The following is an 18,546-nucleotide window of genomic DNA, read 5'->3' as shown; positions in this document are numbered from 1 at the left end:
CAGCATGACAATGATCCCAAACACATCGCCCAGGCAATGAAGGAATGGCTTCGTAAGAAGCATTTCAAGGTCCTTGAGTGGCCTAGCCAGTCTCCAGATCTCAACCCCATAGAAAACCTTTGGAGGGAGTTGAAAGTCCGTGTTGCCCAGCAACAGCCCCAAAACATCACTGCTCTAGAGGAGATCTGCATGGAGGAATGGTCCAAAATACCAGCAACAGTGTGTGAAAACCTTGTGAAGACTTACAGAAAACGTTTGACCTCTGTCATTGCCAACAAAGGGTATATAACATATAAGTATTGATATGAAAGTTTGTTATTGACCAAATACTTATTTTCCACCATAATTTGCAAATAAATTATTTAAAAATCAGACAATGTGATTTATGGACTTTGTTGTCTCATTCTGTCTCTCATAGTTGAAGTGTACCTATGGTGAAAATTACAGGCCTCTCTCATCTTTGTAAGTGGGAGAACTTGCACAATTGGTGGCTGACTAAATACTTTTTTGCCCCACTGTATATATATATATATATAGATAGATAGATATATACTTTTGTGTTTATTAATATTTGAAACTTATGTAGTTTTTGGCACAAAAAACAGAACACTATGTTTTGGTGATAGAGATATTTTGAGGTCAGATATTTAGCAATTAAACAAATATATAAAATTTATTATAATAACATGCCAAATGACTTCTTTTGCAAGTTTGGTATTTGCAGCTCTTGAAAATGTTGTACCTCATTAAAAGTAAAACTACATGTTCATTAAAGAAATAAAAATGTCAAAATGTTAAAGTAATATCCTGCTGTCGACTATATTGGCCTAGCCATAAAGGAAGAGGAAAATACTGCACAGAGATAGCAGAAAACATTAAAGATTAGATATATATTTTTAATATTGTATCCAGGTTTAAGGAGTGTTACACTATGTTGGGAACCAGTTTCTTTTGGGGTCAGCCTGGCAAGGGCTGCATTTGAAGGTCATCAAAGTCACTATTTGTGACATATCCAGATATCCTTATGCGGTCCCCATGATGTTTTACTCAACAGGCATAAGAAGGACATTATTGACCAAGGAGGTAACATTGGTGACTTGGCTCTATTTATTTTAATAAAATCTGCAATGTTTTGCTACGTGGACATTCTGCTCATATTATGCCGGCAGATTCCAGGAGGCACATTACTTGTGCTGATTGGTGCATCTGAATGCACTTCTCCAAGAGTGCATAGGTGATAGAGGGAGACATTGGCTTGAAATGGCCTAGATATGTCTTTGATGGATGTCACAAATACAAAATATAAAACTAAATAAAATAAAAAAAATTTAAACCTGTGAAAAAATAAATGTGATGACATGGCTCAATGACTTGCAGGTGTAGACAGGGAGCGTCACTTAATTTTGCATTCAGCATATTTTATGTGAGTTGTTTTTACTATTCTTTCCACTTTATGTGCCATTTAGAATTTTAAAGTGCAAAAAGTGATTATGAAATAGAGAGATATTTTGGATAATCAGTGTGCGTTGTAAATAACTAATAAAACAAGTGGTGAGCCAAAAGGCTACACTGGGGTGACTCACTAGAGAACAGCGACAATATTAATTTTATATAGATATATTTTCATCCCGCTGTATGACCTAATTGAGATGATGTAATAAAGAAATAGAGTTGTGTAATGCATGTACATATAAAAGATTTCTTATTTTGCTTCATTTGCAGGTTGTTACAAAGTGGTAATGACTGACTCATTACTGCTTAATGGACTACTAGTTTATAATATTCTAGTATCTACAGTAAAACAGCGCAAAATGACTAAAATTGTTTGCATCTTAAGTATACATGTCTCCTTTACCAGACTAGATGGTCTATTCACAGAAAATGTAACTTATCTACTTAGGTAGGGAAAGGCAGAAAAATGAAATCAGCTAGATACAGCAGGTCTGTATGCAATCTGTCCAAAGTGCTGCTGCTTGGCTTATCATCCTTGTATGATGCTCTTCTTCTGCTTCCCCATCCTGTGAAACCCTCCATTGGCTCCCTATTACCTCAATAATTACATTTAAAATCTTTCTACTAACCTATAAAGCCTTCCATAATACTGCACCTCATAACAAAATACTTCCCTACTCCATCTGTATGTTCTTCCTGTGAGCTAAGGCTTTTCTCCTCACTTATCGCCTCTTCCTTTTCCCCACTTACAAGACTTCACTCGTGCTACCCCAAGGGGCTCGTTTCCACCAAATCTCCAGCTTTTACCCCCCTCTCAATATTCCAGCAAAATCTCAGAACTCACTTCTTCTGAGAAGCGTATCATCTTTGTAGCTAGGGCTTATGAGTCACAAATACAAGTCCCACACTACCTCCAACCTTTCTCCATACCTTATGGTTCTTCCTACCCCATTCCCTCTAGGTTAGGACCCACTTTAACTAATGTATCTGTTTGTCTTAGTCTGTCAATTCAAATTATGTCGTATGTACATATGTATTGTAAGAAGCACTGCGTAAATTGTTGGTACTATATACGTAAAAGATAATACTAATAATAACTGCCTAATTCACCAATTAAATCATATATGATAAAGGATGGTTTCTTCCAGTATACAGCATAACAATCTTCTATGAAATCTTTTCCAGCACAACTACATCTGGCTCTCTTCTTCCTTTAACCCCTTAAGGACAATGGGCGGTCCCTAAACCCATTGAAAACAATGCATTTTGAGCCCGTACATGTACAGGCTTTCTCATTAAGGGGTTAAAAGTAAAATGAATAAATTTATGGAAATGCATGTGCATACACCAAAATCATAGTTGTCAATGCATTTCATAGACAACCGGGGTCAGCATTGGATTGATCCTTTACCCTGCACTGGTATATGAGCCACGAGCCAAATTAAGGTTTCATAGATTGAAACCTATGTCTTAGCTGATTACATTATTTCTATATAAAATATTTTATAATAAAAAGAATACAACCCATATCCTGCTTGCCTTCTTTTCTAGACACAGAATAAGGCCTCAAAGTCGTGTCTATGCTACTTCTGACACACACACCAACCTTACACTATCTTTGACACCATTATGCACTGGGTGATTGGGGAACCTATAAAACATGCAAACATGCAAATTACTCCCTCAGATCCATAAAATGCACACAAAAAACCCCAGAAGACTAATTATTTAATCAGTATAATACAAATGCATACATACATGTTTAGATTTGTGTGTGTATGTTAGTGTATGGTGTTAGCATGAGTGTATGTCTTAGTGTATGGTGTTAAAATGTCAGGGATAAGTATATGGTGGTTGTGAGAGGAGGTAGAGAGTGTGTATACATGTATGGTGTTGGAATAAGTGAACATGTTTGTGTGTAGTATGTGCACGTGTTTTAGGTACAGGGGCAGATAAATACTGCACCTAGGCACCCCTAACCTTATGCTCATCCTAAGTAAGGCCTACTAATCCTTAAAATACAATACATAATTTGCGTGAGTACATTAAACTTGGGATCTGGGGGATTGACAATAGCAGCAAAAATGAAACTGCTTGTGCCCTGAAATTAAGATGCCAAGCTCTCGTGTTAGTGAGTAGATCCCTATATGTCTCCCCACATGGTTAATCAGAGACTTCCACAGCCTCAGGGTTTTGTGAGACCGCGAGTCTGTAATTGAATGCAGGCATGTTAGTTAGTTAGATAGCCCTGTGATAAATGCGTAGACTGAAAAATGCTTCGCAGAGATATTAAGCTGCCTCATATAACATAAGTAATGGGGTGAAACAAGGAATTATGAGGAGAGAATGCAGATGTGTTGGGTAATATGTAAATACAGTGGAGATCAAGGAGAGGGACAGATAATGAGGGCAAGAAAAGAAAATAAATACAGGGAAGCATTAAAATCATGAAACATAATGTGGAATAAACCTGAGACTAAGTATAAAAAATATTTTTGGTTTTAGTCATGTACAAACATTTTCTCAAATCAGGTTAAATGTTCAATTCAAATTTATGCGGGTTCAGCTGTCAAGCACTAGAACAGCAAACATTTCTATTCACCTACCTTTTTTTCACAAGTTTTATTTGGGGGTATTAGGATTAACATTTTTTTAACACAGTTACATCATTTTAGCAGGTTTTTGGGTACATGTTTTCAACTCTCGTCTATGCCGCTACACATTTGACAGATCTTCTGCATCTGTCCCAAACCGAAGACAGATTTTTCTTATTTTAGGGGGGGGAAAATTGCAATGGCAAACCTAGGAACTGCATTTGTTTGTTTTGAGAACAACTGATTTTAGACATTCTTTCACTTGAGGTTTAGAAATAAGATGGTATGCAAAGACAACAGATATTTGCCTCATTTAATCATACAATAAAAAACAGACTAAGAGAAGATTCATGGTGGAATGAGCCTTTAAAAATAGTGATGGCAATTCAAGGATGCAAACATACATATGTTAAGAGGGAGAAAATATGGAAAATGTTACCCTGAGCAAACACAAATATTAAGAGGCTTTCTCTCTGACCCAAGCAGCAATTCACTAAGTTGATTTAGTGGTTAACACGACTGGCTAGACTCGACTGAGGTTGCATGGTCTTGCATGCCAATCTATGGCAAAACAACCCACATATTCACCAAAATGTATTTTTCAGGTGGAAGATGTAAATTCAGCAAGGACTCCAACTGACAATACAGTACAGCGCTACAGAATATAATGGCGCTACATAAAACAATAAATAATAATGTATATAAAGGTAATAAATACATTTTTATAAATGAAACAGGTGCCCCAGGACCTCCGGCTAATCAAAAGGAGAGGCGATGATTGCCTGCTTCTTTCTTTACTTCATGGGGGGAATTAAATTAATCTGGGTTTATGTCCAACTATAGCCCATATCTCCTGCTCAGATGGATGGGGGGTTTAGAAAATATGATAGAAACCTAACAGAGGCATAGACCATATGCCTCCCTCACTCCCCACCACGTTCCCAGCGGGATGGGTTAAAATAAATTAATAATCCTAAAGGGGAATCCTTGCCCCCCACTTATTGGCCGCTTCGGGGAGGCGGGTCTTGCAATGTCCTATTAAAGTTCATCTTTTTGTGAATAGAAAAGTAGCCCTTTTGAGTTTCCAAGTCTATTGGGTGGCTTTTAATCAAGTCACGGCAATAACCTTATTGACTAGACCAGTATTGCCCTTTGGGAGTCACTAGGCTATGCCATGTTCCTTCCTGAATTATAGCAGTGGACATGAGAAGGATCTTTTATGCATATTGCGAATATTTTATGCATATTGTGCAAATGAATTACAGACGAATGAAATGTTCTTGGACATCCTTAATGCAATATTTAGTGTGCTTAAGGCTTGTAGGGTGGATCGTGGTACACTTCTCAACCATCTACTCAGTTCCTGTAGCAGAGAATGTCCTGCTGGCAGATAAACCACAGCAAATGCCGTTAAATTGTTAACGAGTGAAGGAATAGTATTGTACTTAGTTACTCTATATCTCATTCTCTACCATATGATTATGAGTTTTGCTATATGATAACATCGAGACACGCAGCTTTTTCAAATAAATGATTGATAACGTCTTAAAAAAGCATTCTAATCCTGTATTACTGCCTGGTTTTAGTTGTAAACGACGAAAGGATTTAATATTTTTTTTATATGTTCCATATCATAAATCCATCCACGTTTAGGATCATACTGCATCCTACTGCAATAACTTTTAGTGTGCCAGGTCCGAATAGCATCTCGTAAAAAGTGTTGGTCTTATTTTATGTCCAATGCCCTGGGGTAATGTTAAATCGTATCCTTAAGTCATTGCTCTGCTAGCATTTCAGGCACCCGTTGGCACTTGTTGAGTTATTCGCAGTTCACGTCTACCTCGGGAGTGCATTCCATGACTACCTATATATGGAAACTTGGGAGTACATAGGAAGCTTAGATCAGTTTGAGCTGAATGAACGGGGTTTGAAAGCACACCCTATTGAAAGGGAGTGGTTTTCGTCCAGAACACAGTAGTCTGAATTCAAACTATGTCTAGTACTCTGCTGAACTCTGGAAACAGTCTCAGCTCTTCCTAAAGAGAGCTACGCTATCCTGGGGATTAGATATTACTTGGATCTACATCGCTCTGCCTTTATTCATATACAAGACAAGAAAAAAACTGCATCTTGAAAATGGAGCCGAAGGTAAGATATTGCATAGTATCAGGATGACTTAACATACTTATTGTGATATATATATATATACCGGTGTGTATATATATATATATATATATATATATTACTATAAATTAAATCTATACCTGCTTACTGGATGTAATATAATGCGTAAAAATGCCTGCTTTAGGATCTTTTTGGCGTGTGCTGGATAAAGTGTTTGGATGGGTGTCTGTCTTTCTTATCTACATTCCAGTGAGATAATGGTTTCTGATCAGTACTTTGCCTCTGCGGATTTTCCTTTTAAACGTCTGTTTCTAATAAAAAAAAAAAAAAAAAAACGGGATAATTAGCAGAGCGTTCGTTGCTAAGAAAAATCTGCATCTTGTGTTATGTTACAGAGCCTGTTTAAAAAGAGGAATTTTAGAAGAGATGTCACATTTATAATGATAATACTTACCTAAAACTTGTAAAATTTATAAAATTATAAAATGACCTCCAACACAAAAATTTGGTTACTGAAAGCAGCGAATTATCATGACTCTATCATGTTCTAACAGAACCCTAAACTCATTTATTTTTTTTACTTTTATATTTTTAAACTTTGTGCAATATCTGAGTAATTTGTTTAAAACTAAAGCATTTGTTCTTTTATTTTATTCTATTTTTCCCAGAATTTGTTAATAATCCTGGTTCTTGTAAAACATATTTATCTTCCATGTTATTATTTTATTTTTTTTACTGCATCTCATTGCCAAAGTGATACATTTTATATGTATGCGTTGTACAAGGCTTCGGCTTGTGTCCATCCATCTGGCACTTTAAGTGTTAAATTCCTAATAACCTTTCTATTGGACCATATATTTTAATCGTCGAATGGCTTCAATTAGCTTTTAAGATGTTTGAATTATTTAACGATGGGTCTTCTGTCACCGAAACACTTAAGCGCAGTAATTAAAGCATTTTGTACTGCCTATGTGGAAGAAATTAGTGGGCTTTGGTAATTGAGAGGTAACGTTCTGTAAGGGAAAGTAGGGCAGGCTGAAAAAAGGCAGCTTAGTTTTAATAACTTAGGATGACCTGAATTCTGTGTTTTAAAGATTTAAGGATTGCATAGAAATGTCATTACATTAAGCTGAATACTTAAAATATTTTTATGAACATTTGGTGCGTCACGGACTGACTGGTTTGACTGTAACCTTATGACTCCTATGATGCTTAGCCTGCACCCTGTGTGAATGACATCAAGGCAGCTGGCGGAAATACTCTCCTGTACATTGGCATGATTTTCCCCAGATATCTGCTATTTTTATTTTTGCAATCCTTATAGAAAATATGAATATTCACTAACAGCATTATCCAAGTGGCCCACAAGGGTATATTGTGCTCCCATCCCAAAATGGTCTTACTATTTTAATAGTGCTCTGCGTAAAGCAACATACACCTGCCCCTGTATTTTAAGTACTTCTTTCATACCTAAAGATTCTGTATTTTATAGTTATGCCTATAGTTCTGTTTGGTTCGCCTTTTGGTTATGTGATGCAGTATTCATTGTCCCCTGTTATTGATTGTACAGCGCTGCGGAATATGATAGTGCTATATAAATAATAATCTTATCTTTTGGTAAGCATGCATGGGAGTTAAGTGATAAAAGAATGGATCCTAAGTCTATCAAGCAATGTTAGCATGAGTGTGTGTGTGTGTAATCACACTCCTATCAACGCACAGATAAATTAGAACCATAATGGCTTCCCTATTAGGTTACGAACATCTTCTAAAACCTCTAGATCTGTAACTGGACTATCTGTGCTCTTTAGAAAACCTTTTATTACAATGAAATTCTACTGGTTTGTCTATTTATATAAAATAAATGCTTAAAATATTTGTGTATCATACTTCTTTTCCTTTTGATTATGGGTTGGCATGCACATTTGAAAATCGAGACCATGTGTTATTGGTGAAGAAGTTAGTTTGTAGTTATACAAACCGTCCTTAATAAGAAGACGTAAGGCAAACTAATGTCAAAAATATGAAAATAACAAAATACAAAATTATAATAGCGAAATAAAAAGGTTAAAGTTAGAAAGCTGAGCATTGAATTGCTTTACATTGTTCCTTGTTATATTATATTCTTGCTTAGAAACTCTTCACAGATAATATTTGTGTGTTGTTAAAAGGGCAGTTAAGGGGTTAAGCCGTACCAGCGTTTCAAAAGTTTAAATTCACAGTTTACTACCTATTAAAGAGATCATGACAGCGGTAACTGTAGCTATCAGATAACTGGTGAAAACAGATAATAGGCAGGATTAAATGTTGGAGATAAATCTATCACATGCAATTGAATAGCGATCCTCTAGATTGTAATTGGGGGGGGGGGGTTAAAAAAGCAGTAGGTTAAGGTTGTTAATAGTTACTGTTCTAAATATTTTGCTGTGTATGACACTTTTGTAACTAAAGGCTGTACTAAACACATCATTCCCACTACTGTTGAATGACCAAAACCTTTCCCAAAATAATTATTTAATCATATAAAAGTTTTCTTTAGCCATTTTTTGCTGGGAATGTCATGTGACACAAAAGCACACTCTGTTAGGCAGTGCCGGAGTGGGGATGACTAGGCGGTCCTGGGCACTTTAAGGCCAAAGGCCACCAGCTGGATATGAGCGGTAAATCAGGGGAGTATGGAGTACTGTTGGTCAGTTGCCTACTGGGCATTTGCCTGGTGTGCGAGGTGGCCAGTCTTGGCCTGCTGATAGGTTGTTTCCTCAAAAACTGGGGGGGGGACTTAAAAGCTGGCCCTGCATAAGGCATAATCAATGTGTAATTTACCATCTCCCCGGACCAGCCAAGCTATTCCTGTATCAGCATACCTGGGAACTATTGGGCTACCCTTGCGGGAAGCCGCCAGGACTACCCGCTGAGGGCATTCACAGCGCGACCCTCCCCCATTTAAGGAGGAAATGGGCAGGGAGTGGAGCGTGTCAGGACCCCCTGTTCCAGGGACCCAGGGGATTTGAATGTCGACCTGAAGAACCGGTGGTTCTCCCGGCAAAACCCAAAGAGTTCACAGATACGTGTATTAGAAGATCACTGTTGGACCTTCGTAATGATTAGTAAAATCGGGGGATGGAAACTATAACTCTCTCTTTAGTTAATACACAGAATATTATTATATATTATGTCTCAGCAGGAGAAGTTGGGCTTTCCTACCAAGTGCCATATATAAGAGAAAATATCGTAAATTTTACTCTTCTTGGCTCCTGAATATTAACCACTCAGAGATTTGGACCCCTGAATACTAAACATCCATAAATCTGATTGATGATTTTATTAAAAATATGTGATATAAATCCATAGCAATAATGTGTTGCACGGAACAGACTGTATATCTGGCAAACTAAAACATATAGATCTAAATACTATTTTAAAAAAGTAAGATAGCTTAGTTTCAATAGAGAAAGGAGATTCAACCAAAAAAACATTTCTTAAGAATTTCAATAAAAATATAATCAGAATAATTTAAACCCGTTTTTTTTCTAAGCACTAAGTAATATTAGCTGCAATTTGTTATAGTGATTGATTATTTTTATAAGGAACAATTTCTATATGAAAACCAATGTTAATATAGGATATAAGCCACATTTTTTTTAGTCTTTGAAATAAATATGTACAATATGCTGGATTTAAGGTAGATGATGAAAATTATCGGTCGAATTTTGGCCGATGGATAAACCACAATTCCCTTTAAAAGGAAATTAAAATTAGAAGCATATTTGTAGCAATATGGTATTGGGTGTTGTTTTGTCCTTGACCAAAAAAACCTGATAAATGAAACAATATATTATATATCGGCTTTTCTGTTATGGTTATAATCATTCAAAAAAGCTATGTATATTGGAAGTGATGGATATGTTCCATACAAGCTGGTTTGGGACCAAAGGTTTATCATATGGCTTACCTCTGAACTTCAAGGGAAAATCATTTATAAAAATGCCATAATGCGGAGTTGAATAATAGACATAAATGTTGTGTCTCAGCAGGCTTTGCATTCGCGTGTGTGTACTTTAAAAATCATCTGCAATTAACAGGGATTGAGACGAAACAGAACTAGTTTAACCTGACATTTCCAATTTTAACACATGAATGAGCAGGGATTTTAATCAGCATGCCAAGAGTGTGAGTCTCCCAGGTACATGCAAGTATGGATTCTTCTTTTTCTTTTGTATCTCAAAGTATACGAAACACAATTTCTGTAATTATTAATATTAATTTATTAATAATTAAATAGCGGTATTTTTATTTATCGTTATCAGGGTTTGTTCAGTTGGGAAAAGAAAGGAACTTGGATATTCAATTAGCCCAGAGTTTTTGTTTTTTTTGTATTTTATATTGTATCTAATCAGGAGGGGGCTTTTTCTTCCTCACGTATATTGGAGGGGGGGTCAAAGTGAAACTCAGCAATTCAAGTTGACGTGACTCAACTCGAGAACAACTTGATGTTGAGTGTTCAAATCAACCTTACTGCAGCTTAAATTTTACTTTTTTTGCAGAGTTATGGCGGGTGGGTTGTGTTGAGTTATGAGTTGCATTAACCCTTGAATTTGACAGATTAGTCTTTGGTGAAGAGACCAATAAGGAAAATAATGTAAACAATAACTAGTAATTTAAACACCTTTTTGCTGCTGTTTTAACTGTGCAAGTGTTCCGTATCATTCTTGGTTTTTATAAAACTGATGTTTTTACCCCTCATCACTAAAGAAAACATATAAAAGTTACTTCTTAATGGATACTAGCTAATAGTATGTGCTGGTAACACAATCAAAATACATCATTTGTGAAAATGGGGATAGCCTACCTTATTTTTTGTTTTGTTTCTAAATTAAGTTGAGTACATTTATTTTATAACTTACATTTGACCTTAAACCGCTATTACCAGATCCAAAAGTCACACAAAAAAGACCCATAGTTTTACAGCAATGCATGAGTCTGGCTAAATGCTGCCAGCGCCGGTGTAATGGAATATAGCTTCACTGTTTCAATGTCTGATGGGGCATAAAAATAGTAATAAGAATAAATAAATCTAAATATATTCCCATATACATTTCTTTCGTGTTTACATGTACCCCTACCACTAGAGTGGGGGGAAAAAGGAATTACAAAAAAAAACTCCTGTGGTGTGTGAATAAAGTATTACCATATTGCTTGAGGTGAAAATGTCTAATTTGTGTGGGTACAAACACATGGTAAGAATAGTAAAAAAAGCTCTAGTAGTATTGAGAGTAGAAAAACATCAGTCATATAGGGGTTAAAGGTGGTTACACTACTTGTATTCTTGTGTAAACAAGTGTGCTCGCCCTTATTTTTTTTTAAATACCACTTGAGAAACACAAACAGTAAAAGCCAATGACCTTATGTAGGTAGTCATTTTTATAATGTCCTTTCTTGGGCCTTGAAGGCATCATTGACAAATTCCTGTATTTCCTCCAAAACATAGCTCAAGGAAGGAATGTTCATTTTACCCCAGGTGTTCTACTACTTCATTTTGAATACAAGTTTGGAGTATATTCTAGACAGATTGATAGGAAAGAATACATGGCATGTGGTGAGCACACTAGTTCTTCTTTCTCAATCTCATATGTAACCGGCACTCTAAAAATTGTTATACCATAATAGTTGTATAACATATGGCCCTGTTAAACATATACTCCAAGCTGTCTCCCGTAAATATATACCGTATTGGCTCGGATATAGGCCGCCCCCGTATATAGGCCGCACCCTAAAAGTTTGGTGCTTTTTTAAAGAAAAAGTTTTTTTCTTTAAAAAAGCACCAAAAAAACATGCTGCCACTCTGCCCCCCCCCGAGATATGCTACCACTGTCCTCCCTCCCCGAGATATGCTACCACTGTCCTCCCTCCCCGAGATCCGCTGCCACTGTCCTCCCTCCCCGAGATCCACTGCCACTGTCCTCCCTCCCCGAGATCCGCTGCCACTGTCCTCCCTCCCCGAGATACGCTGCCACTGTCCTCCTCTGCCCCCCCTCCCCAACTTACCGGAGCAGACTCCCGGGTGTCTTGCGGGGTCGGCGGGGTACATCTACGCAATACAACTTCCGGCACCGGAAGTTGTATTGCTTAGATGTCCCCCGCCGACCCCGCAAGACACCCGGGAGTCTGCTCCGGTAAGTCCGGGGGGGGTGCAGAGGTAAAACGCATCCGCACGATGCGCTTAGACAACCTCCCGTGCCGGCACCCCCCCCCGTGGGAAGTGCTGGCAGGGGAGGCTGTCTGAGCGTATCAGACAGTAGGATGCAGGTCCCCTGCACCGCTGCGGGGGATCTGTATCCTAACCCCGCTGCCTGCCCGGCGCCTGGGACTGCATGTCCCGGGTGTCGGGCGCTAGACCCCGAATATAGGCCGCACCCCCACTTTAAAGTCTTAAAGTGGGGGAAAAAAGTGCGGCCTATATTCGAGCCAATACGGTATATATTTGAAAATAAATCAGGTACAGAGATGCTGTTCTCATATTGTGGCAACACTTTCAATACATATATTCAAGGGGAATGACAAAACTAGAATTGACAGACTAAGACAAACTAATCCATAAGGTAGAGAGAGCCCTGCTCATAAGCTTACGCTCTAGAGATATATTTATATCCACCAAGGGTATAAGCGTTCTCCTGACACAATAATGTTCTCTAGTTTCTGGGTAGTTAACTTGAATTGAAAATGTTGAAATGTTTGGCTTGCAATTCTGGCATCTAGCGGTTCATAGCTGGCCCATCATCATCACCATGATAGCACTGGACATGGGATGCTTGCCATGTAAAATTTGTATTTTTATTGTATTTTAATTCCTTTGCTGCTTGCTTCTAATTTCAGCACATTGATGACTATTGAGGTTGAATAAATGACTTCCATATGAATGAAGCTTTGTATTTCACTTAACATTTTGTGATACAGCATTTTTTTTCCTTAAGCGCTGTATCAACATAATCTAACCTAAAATGTGCATAGTATAAGTAAAAAAATAGCTGATCGGGTATTTAAGTGAGAAGTAGAATTTACGGGGCTGATACCGAAAATCTTAAGTATGAATTGATTGTGTTGTCTATCATATTGGTTATATATGTATATGGAGTATACAGAATGTTAAGACTGTAATATAACTATAATATACAGCTGTTATTAACTCTCAGCATTTACACTTATTACAGCTTTCAAATGGACGCATAGTAGAGCCGTATGTGTTAACCGATATCTTCCGCAGTGAAAACACTTAATTTTCTTAATGCTGGCTTGTAACAAATCTGGTAACACCATAACAACCCAGATGTCTGAAATGAAGAATAGACACCTCCTATGAAAGGGGCAGTTCAGTGTTTAAAACTCGCTTTAAAAAGACAAGCGTCAACTTTAAAAGACGTAATTTGAGAATCTTGCAATAACGCGTGTTTGCAGTGTTAATTTCACACTCCTTATAGGTTCTTATTAAAGACTTACCTATTCCATTACATAGCAGTAATCTTTTTCAAGTGCATGTGTGATTTTATTGCCCTGAAGCGCCCTTTGCAAATTCTTTTTTTCCCCAGTGGGGTAAATCTAGTTGACGCAAAATCCTACAAGTAAAAAATAAGTTACACAGTTCTACTCTCTGAAATAGAAGTAGCTTTTTGGAATTAGATAGTAAGGCCAGTGAGATTCCTAATACATATTATAAAAAGAGAATCTTAGAATGCATGTGCAACTCTCCAAGTTTTTTATATAGTACAAAGTAATAGCTAAATAAAATAACAGATAACTAGCATTACATTTTTTGAGGATAAAGCCCTGAAGTTTGTCTGTAAACAGTTTGATCTCTTTCAGTCATCATCGGTACATGGCCTGACTGACTCACAAGTGTTGAGTAGTCTGAATGAAAGGTGCACTTGGCGGTACATAGTTAGGTTTTTTCAGCCCTCATTTCCTTGTTTTATGAGCTAAACACATCTCAAGTCTAGTTGCATATTAGAAAATTCCCAAACCCCAGCAGGCAATGACCCATACGTCTCAGGATGTGGTCCTGAAGTTTCTGTCTCTCAGGGAAAACCATGATGGCAAAAACCAGATTCACCCTCTGGTCTTATGTCTAGGCTTCCTTCAATGCCTCAACACAATCATTTGGTGCACATATGTGAGACCTGACATGGCTCACTTGTTCAAACAAAACATGTGTTACTGTTGGAGTCCATCAAGAACCTTGACCATCATAACCGTGATGAACACCACACTCTAGTCAGCCTGGAACACACTCCCACCTCCTTTCATACTCTGTCCAATCAACATCATCACTTAAACAGACAAATCTAAATCTGTGGGCACAAACATGACTACTTCATAAGCTGTTTTCCTGATGGTGATAGTTGGGATAGTGGGACATTTACCATAGACTAATACTTCTCTGCATTAGTTACTGATCACATCCCTGCTATTTCAACCCTTTCTCTCGACAACCTCATGTCTCATGTGCTTGGCGTAAGAGAGCCCGTGGATATGAGTCTTCTACAAAGTAGAGTTCAAACAGGATGGATGAAGAATCTGAGCATATCAAAGTAATAGTAACAAAAAGTGACCAAAAATATATTTTTACAGTGAATGAGATGTATAAGTTAAAACAAATAGTAAAATAAAGCTTGATATTTATTTTAAATTACAAAGCAAAATAGAAATGATATTTAAGAGCCATTCTACAAACTGTTTAACTTCTATCCATTCCTAGACGATTAAGTAAGCATGGTATTTTTAGAAATCAGTCACCATTAGTAGTTTTGGAAAGGCCAAGAACAAGTTTTTGATAAGAAGCACTCTATACAACGCAGCTGTTAAGTGTAACTAAAATGTGTTGTAACTTTACATACTTTTCACCGTATTTTATTTTCTCCATTAATTATTTTTTGGGGTAAAATCCCTTTACCGTATATGCATATATTTACTGTACTTCAGCATTGTACAATAAGTTGGTCAATCCAAAAACGTAAACTTGTTGAAAGAATGATTGATTTTAGGGATGCTTGATTTGAACAACTTTGCATTACTAGTGGCACCAGAGAAAGATAATTGTTCCTGGATTTTGGCTTGTCCTGGTGGGTCATAGCTACAAGAACCAGAACGTTGGAAATTAAGCTGAGACTTAAGAACTGAGACTTAGATCTAGCCAGCCTAGTGATAGATTAATCATCAATCATAAAGACTCAGTGTCAGAATACATAAACCCAAAGTAATTTGATGAGTACTTGTACTTCTTCCACATCCCATGACTGAGAGAAGCCCTGTTAAAGTGAATTTGTTAATGGAACGCTAGGTATATAATAGGGTTGTTGCAAGAAAAGGGAACATGACAAGCAGGGTTTTAGGCCTGTCTGATGAGAGAGGACAGAGAAAGACGCTCCCCGGCTCAGAGGTCAGAATGTTTGCTGTTTATGAGTATATCATATCATCTACAACCCTGAAAGTCACACTAAGTTATACAAAACTTTTAATTAAATTTAATTATGTAAATAAAATAAATAATTCTGATTTTAAATATATTTTTCTTGTGTACCTTATTGAACATGTTAATATAATTAGATGTTTCCATGATATCAACCCTGTTGTGTCTTTCCTCTAAGCAATAATGCCATTTTACAAACCATTTACCATTTTAGTTGACATGTTGTGAACCTAAGTCTTTGAAGATCTGGGGGATGTATTTTGCAGGACCTTTTTGGCCAGGTATCAATTTTTGATATTTAGTGAAAAGAATTTTGGTAATTTCTCACATTGTTAGGGGAAAGAAAAGGATAACTCAAATTTAAAGCTGCACTGCAAGAAACTATTTTATTTTTTTTCCTTTATTTTTTTTCCATTATGTTTTGTCAGTTTATTTTATAAATATTCCATAATATATGAAGAAAATACAGAACACCAATACTCCCCCTTCATATAAATATATATATATATCATGTATATATAAATACTCCCCCTTCATATAAATATATATATATATCATGTTTATGGAATATCCACAAAAGCGAGTGTACCCTTCTAGCTTGAAGAGTGTGTTTTTCAAATCTGTTTCTTGGATCTTCTTCATTCTTTACATAACTTTATCCTCAAAGGTAGAACCAGACTTTAGTGACCTTTTTTACTGACCTTCCTTTAAAGTACAGCTCTGATGCGGCTGGTGTGATGGGATTTGGGAACGGCAAGAAAACTTTTCTGTTTGAAATAGGAAATTCACAGCTCTCTCTCCGGTTCTTATTTTTTGTGTTTTTATTGGACCAGTTTTCAGCCGTGATTGCATACGGTAGTTACTCTTACACTATAGGCTAGATGATTGATTGGCTGTGTTAAAGCAATTAAACTTATTTCATGTGGAAAACTTTAAATTATAGTCTTTTGTAGTTACTTCAATTTTTTAAAGGCTATTAAAACACTCATGGGAACAGAATGATTCAAGCAGAAACGACAATCCAAAATGTCTACGGTTTTTATATTACTGAAATGTTTATATGATTAACAGTACCGGCTCATTCATAAAATTCAGGTAAACTTCTCTGGGAATAATTAATGATTCATTAAATCAGGATATCCCTTACACCAAACAATTTATGATCTTGTTCCAAGAACACTTAACAGTTAGGATCCTCATTTGGCAAAAATGTACAGTGATCAATTACAAAATGTCAAATGTGAGATTGTGTCTTCCATATGGAACGTCACAAAAATATCATTGGCCAGAGCTTTGTATGTATGTTGCTTCCATACCTGGGACCTCTCTGGGGAGGAGAGCTGCGGTTTAAATTTTCTCACTAAATAAGAAATTCTCACTGATTTAACGATATATTATACAGGAACAGCCAAGCTCTTCTTGCAGCAGGAGATCACTGGGGAAGGGCCTTCATAATGTATAGGCGCTAATACACATGTCTTCTGCAAACTCTCCTGTCCACTCTACCTTTAGTAGATAAATCCCTTTGGGTAAAGCACTGCTTCCCCGGGTCTCCAGGTCCATTTCTCCTTTCTCCAAGCATGGAAGCGGTGTTTGGCCATACCAACTCCACTTCCCCCATACTTCCCACTCGCTAAAGTCTATATGGTTCTAGCCTTACACCTCACGATGGCTAGTCCCAAACCCAGAAGATATGGTTGCTTATCTTGTTCTTTACTTTTCATTGCCTAAGTCAAATGAAAAGATATAAATTAATAAAAATCAGTTAATTTCCATGAAGTTTCAGAAATTATGAGGATGAGGTCTGCAGTGGTTTACAGGATTTCATAAAATCCTAGTGGTTCTAAATAATTCATAGGTGTTAACTTTGTAGATTGGATTATTTGTCGAAGTGCCACTGTCCTAAATATTTAGATTACAAACTCTTACAAGTAGAGATCTTAATACTTCAATTATTTAATGTATCAGGGTTCGGGTAAGCAGGTAGATACCAGAGGCTCTGTTTGTACCCCACATTGAATATTGACAGGTACAGACAAGCAAAAAGAAACACACGGTCTGTATTGGAGTAAGCTGACAAGACAGGTAAGTAGAACACAGGACTGGTCTTGACTGCCAATACGGCTGGAAAGCCCCTCAGAGTCAGAACAAGCTGGATCAACACGGGTAGTCAAGAACCAAATCCGCAACCAAGGAACAAAGTCAAAAGCAAGCCAGGTCACAACTGATTAAGCAGGAGAACAGGACCAGGCAGATAAACTGCAATGCAAAGGCCCAGAGGAATCAGTGGGTATTTAAGGGGGAGGAATTTCTATGTATATGGCAGGAATTTCTATGCATATGACTGTAGACAATGTTAGTCCTCAAGTTAGTTCACTAGAGCAGATACTGATTTCTAATAACCATAACATCATATTCTAATCACAGTTGTGGACTGCTGGTATGCATGCCACTCAACATTTCAGATGTCCAAAGCCAGACACTATAGTTGGGAGTGTGTCTGAAAATCAGAACTGCTGGTGGCTGGATGTATGTGTGTGTATACTGGAAGTTAACTTAATACATTACTACATTTGAATACATGAATTAATATATTTCATTAGGGTTGTGTATAATCATGTTTCGTAGTCCCACAGAAAAAATGTCACATAAGCAACATGTTGGTATAGTGTAATTAGCTAGGCGTTCAACGCATTATATGCCTGATTGGAGCATTACAATATTGCACCTAAAACTTTTATATAATTTTATATAGAAATTATATGTGAATGTATGTATTTTAGAGTGAGAGGGCATATAAAGGTGTGTGAATGTATGAATCAGTGTGTGAGCATGAATGTAAATGTGTGTGTGTTAGTGAGTAGGTGTAAGGCCATGATAGTGTAAGTTTGACATGTGTTAGCAGGAGAGTTGTGT

The 18,546-nt window shown here is 37.0% G+C and overlaps 1 protein-coding gene across 1 annotated transcript in view; it reads left to right on the top strand.

Moving 5' to 3' along the window:
• The first annotated feature begins 6,050 nt into the window (after positions 1 to 6,050).
• Positions 6,051 to 18,546, top strand: part of MID1 (midline 1) — a 172,339-nt gene continuing 159,843 nt past the window's right edge. Inside the window, exon 1 of the mRNA XM_053457419.1 lies at positions 6,051 to 6,194. The gene's annotated coding sequence lies outside the window, so the exon portion shown is untranslated. The remainder of the gene's footprint in view (positions 6,195 to 18,546) is intronic.

Source organism: Spea bombifrons, chromosome 2, assembly GCF_027358695.1.
Source record: "Spea bombifrons isolate aSpeBom1 chromosome 2, aSpeBom1.2.pri, whole genome shotgun sequence".
Lineage (NCBI taxonomy): Eukaryota > Metazoa > Chordata > Amphibia > Anura > Pelobatidae > Spea > Spea bombifrons.
This window is presented reverse-complemented; position numbering and strand designations above follow the sequence as displayed.